This window comes from Zonotrichia albicollis, chromosome 1 (genome assembly GCF_047830755.1).
Source record: "Zonotrichia albicollis isolate bZonAlb1 chromosome 1, bZonAlb1.hap1, whole genome shotgun sequence".
NCBI lineage: Eukaryota > Metazoa > Chordata > Aves > Passeriformes > Passerellidae > Zonotrichia > Zonotrichia albicollis.
In genome coordinates, this window is record NC_133819.1 from 108,734,633 (window position 1) to 108,739,721 (window position 5,089).

The following is a 5,089-nucleotide window of genomic DNA, read 5'->3' on the forward strand; positions in this document are numbered from 1 at the left end:
CTTCCTTTTCCCAGTAATTAATTTCAGTTCAAGAATTTAAAAATCAGATGCAGTGAAGTTTAATTCATGTCTGTAAGTACACAAGAATGGAAAAATATGCAGCTTTTCATAGGCTTCTAGCAATATACAGAACTGTGTGTGTAAATTTCCAAAAAGCAAATTACAAAGGCTCACATAAAAAAAAGCAAAAAACCCACTGCCTTGAATAAAGACTTTCTGTTTGTTACTGGTGCAGGAGTGGTATAATATGTATACTATCAGATATCACTCACTTTCACTTGCTCCATTAAAATAGCCTATACAAATGGGAAATATTAGGTACCTAATGGGAAATATTAGGTACCTTACATGATGCAACTCAACAGCAATTTCATGATGGGAGCCTCTTTACAATGGATAAAATGGTTTCTGCATTTATATTTTTCAAATTTTCTAACAATACAAAATCTTGCTACAGTAGATTAAACAGAAAAACAACAGTTTATGAAATATGACCTCCAAAAGACTAATTGCAGAAGAAATATTCATTCCCAGTCCAATAAATCCTTAATTTTAAATGTCAGCTGCAAAACATAAATCCCTTTAATAGATTTCAAACTGTGGTGACGAAGTTATAATTGTAGGGTCCAGCCCACTCAAAATCAGTCCAATGCACTCACTTTGCATTAGCCAGTCTTCTGGGTTTTGGGGTTTTTTATGTTGTTGTGTTTTAATCTCATCTCCGATCTTTTAGGAATTTTCCATTGCATTCCTGAGCCTGGTTCTGGATTACTTTTGGCTCAGGTTGAATTGAATCTTGTTGCTATTCCTCAATAGATGTCTGGAGTGCAAAGTCTAGTTGACCATAACTTTCTGTGTCGTTTACTGCAGGGTAGCATGCACATAAAGACCCTCAAGTAATACGAAATAAGAGCCTTGACCTCAAGACACAATAAAATTGGTCAGTTTAGTTGTAGCTCAAAAGGTCACTTTTTCTGGGACTGCCTCTGAGGGCTTTTTTAAACTAATTATTACCTTTGATTTTAACTTATTGTTTGTTAACAGAAGAGAGAAAGAAAAAGGTACAACCTCCCGTTATTATAATTTCAACAGTTTGAGTGGCATGTATTTAACACTATGGACGTATGAAAAGACAAGGTCCCTACCTGAGGAGGAGCTTACGGTGTTAATTAGACAGAGAGCTCTGTGAATAATAACAGCAGGCAGAGGAGAGATTTATATAAGAGTGTGGGAATAGTGGGGAGGTGTATAAGAGAAATATGCAGAGTTGAGAAATATTCTACCAGTTGACACTAATCATGATACTTTTCTTCCTTGTTCTGTTTTCATGTACGTATGGTAATAGTTTTGTTTTTTCTCTATTTGTTTGCTTGTTACTGAGCTGTTCATCTGCAGAGCTCTCCTCCTGATTTCTTTTTCTGTTCTTGATTCTAGTGCAATAGGTAATACAGGTAAATTTTTATTCTTCTGCTCAGCCATGGAAAATAACACTGAAATCCCCCAAAACGTTATATATACTTCCCTTGGCAGTTTTTCCACAGCAGTCTACTGAAAAGTATGATTCACTATTAATAGAAAGCATAAATGAACTTGAAATTCTGGGCTTTTTGACACTACCATCTCCCAGAAAATCTCTGACACATCTTTAGAGGTTTGTTTGTTTGTTTGTCTTTTGTAATAAGATGTTTCTAAACAAAAATAGTGTTTGCTGTCAATTTATTTTTCCTTCTGCCTAGTTGTGTTAGACAAATACAAATATAAAAAAGAAAAAAAAAGAGCTGAACAGCTTCTTTCCACTGTTCTTTAACACAGAGAATGTGATGCTACACAGGCTTTATTCTTTTTAAGTGTTGAAAGTAGGATGATATCAGAAATAGGAATCTCAGAAAAGGTGATGGATCAACCTGAGAAATTAAACTGCAATCAATCAGGAGGACCAGATGGTGTCCATCCAAGAGCTCTGAAGGAACTGGAGACCAAAGCAAGTGAGATGCTAACAAAAATATGCAATTTATCATTAAAAATAGCTACTGTACCCGAGGGCAGGAGAGTGGCCGAGGGTGTCCCTATCTCTCTTAAGAAGGTGCTAATGATGATCCTGGGAATTATAAACCAGTAAGTCTAGTATGAGGAAACTATTCAGAGAATCAGTAAAAATAATGTACTTAGGCACACAGGCAAGTAAAATCTGCAGTGCTTCTGCCTAGATTTCCTCAACCCTCCTAGAACTACAGGAAAGAGTTAATTAGTAGTCGATAAAGTAGAACCAGAAGATACAATTAATTTAATGTTTCCAACATCTTATGGTAAGGTTTCTGAAAAGAAAAACACAGCAGATCCAGAATTAAAATCCATCTATGCTGTAAGTACTGAACAAAAGAGGGAAATCAATCCCCAGAATTTTAGAACTATTAGAATTTTGTCCTCTGAAAGCATTTTATAAACACTATCAGATTACTACAACTTCCTAATGAGGTTATAATAGAGATGAAGTAACTTACCTAAAATTGTAAAAGCAAGCTGTGTCAGAACCAGACTTCAGTTCATGAGCACCCAAGTTCCAGAGCTGCATTTAGGTGACTAGGTGACAGCATCCCTTTCTCTAGGTACTGCAGAAGAATCAGTGGTCAGTAGAATCAGAGAAAGAGGTAAACTCAGAATTGCCCCTGGGATCAATAATGGCAATAAAGATGGTTTTGTTCAACTTATTCATTAGAAAGCTTGGGAAAAAGGCTTCTGAAGTAAAGAATGCAGAATGTGATTTCACTGTAACAGTCACAGCCTGCTTTCTGGTGTTTAAAGCCAGTGCCTGTTGCTCTAACAGGGAAATTCGTGGGGGTATTTGGCCATTTATTAAGTTAACTGAATTCAGACAAAACTTGAAGAAATTCCAGAACAAGACAGTGAACTAAGATAAAATGGTGACATGATGGCATGCAAAATTAAACAGACTAATGCCGAGGAGTGTGTGCTGGAAAATATTTTCAAGAACTGATGGCTATTAATTAGCACAGGAAAATCTAAGCATCATTTACTGAAAATGCTATTCAGGATATTGCAGGAGCTTAGAAAACATACACAAGCAGAGAAGATATCCAGTATGAACAAAAAGATGGTTAAACATAAAATAATACAGTGCAGTTTCATGAGTAAAAACTGCATTTCCAGATATTCTGTTATATTTTAGTCAGTGAGTTATAAGCAAGGCACACCAAACCAAGGAAACATACAGAGAAATGCAGTAAACATGACTAATGAAACAGAGGAAAGCACCAAGAAGGCAGATTTAAAGGAAGAGAACACTTAATTTAGAAGTAGAAAAAGAAAGAAAAGTTTGAAGAATTTCAGGACCACATAAAATTCGAGATGATGCAGAAGACCTCAGGTGTTGCTGTCTGGTTTCTTGCTTTTTACAAAAAATAAGTGGAAAGCATATTGAATTTAATATATGGAGATGTGTTTATTTCATCAGAATATGTAGTTAAATTGTGGGATTTTTTGTTTCTGCATAGGATTGAGGAAAAGAGCTTTGGGGCAATGAGGGAGTAAAAATTAGAAAGTGAAAACAAAAGGAAGTGAAAAGAGAAGGACTAGCTCTTTGTCATGTCCTGCAGTTTCCTGAGACTCTTCAGCTGCTCCTCCGCACAAAGGGCACAAGGCCAGTGATATGCAGGTTTGGTGAAAGGGCACCTCAGGTTGCAGAGGAAGACCTGAGAAACAGCCATCCCCTGCAACATGGTTTTCTCTCTAAAACCATTGCTTTTTCAGGCAGAAATCCAAATAGCTGCTGCTATAGGTCTGCCTAACTCCCACGGCTCAGTCTGAGCAGCCCTTTTGGTCTGGGGTGAGGGACAGAATGAGGCAGGAGGAAAGAGTGGCCAAACTTGGAGCCTGACTCCCCTATGAAGCCTAAGACTGTGCTGCTTGACATCCTTTCCAGCCCTGCCAGTCTCTCCACAAGCATGCAAACTGTGCTCCCCAGAGAGTACAGAAAGCAGTGGGAACTTGATGTGATTCTCCTTGTGGAATTTCTCAGCACTTTTTTCTTCCTTGGGATTTTTCCCGAGAGATCAGAGTATTTAGCCCTTACTTAGCTTTATCAAAGTATTAGACATTTATTTGATTAAGTACAGCATCTGCAGCCACACTAGCTAGAATAAAAATTATAAGGGCTATCAATCCTCATACTTCAGGGCATAAGCTGATCACCAGCTGGGGTCGAAAAGAAATTTCCCTCTGTGGTATAGTATTGCAATTAGGTGCATTAGGAGGGGGTTATGCCTTCCTCAGTAGCCTCAGGCATTGGCCAGTGTGAAGCAGAGAGATACCAGGCTAGAAGGACCACTGGTCTGTTCCAATATGGCAATTCCTTTGTTCTTAGGGCTGAATGTTCCTGCTGCCAAGCCGCCCTACTTTGTCATAATGTCAAAATCCAGCATTAATTATAATTCTGAAAATGAAGGAATATTCATGAATTATTATGTTGGCAATAACCGCATGTAATGCAATAAAGACAAAAACAGTGTCTGCTGCAGAGTAAAAGGAAGTTGACAGCTTCAAGCACAAGGTGGTTTCTGTTTCCAGTTACCCTCCAGAATTCTTTGCACCCCAGAGTCAACACCTTTGAGAATAATGAAGTAATTACAATTTTATTTTACCATATTCTGACAACAGATTTGATTCAACAGTGTCTGCACAGTTCAGACAAAGCAAAACACTCCAACAGTTTGACTATAAAATGCTGATAATTTTTATGTGCTCAAATTTAATCCCCCAAATGGCATGATGGCCTTCTTGGTAAACCAATTTTAAATGAAAATTTCTTCTGTATTACTCTGTTCTGGTTCCATCAGCGTTTTGATAGAAATAAAAAAATAATTTAAAAAAAAGAAAAAATCCTATAGCTGCTTTATTCTTGTCATGTTCTTTTTCTAAAGCAACTCTCGGAGATGATTGCAAGAGTACATTAAAGGCATGCATTTTTGAAGTTAGTCAGTTGTCAAAGTGATCCTGAAGGTTGACAATCACATTTATGACAAATATAGAAATCTAAAAGAAATGCTTACAAGCAATTCTGCATTCTGGGCAA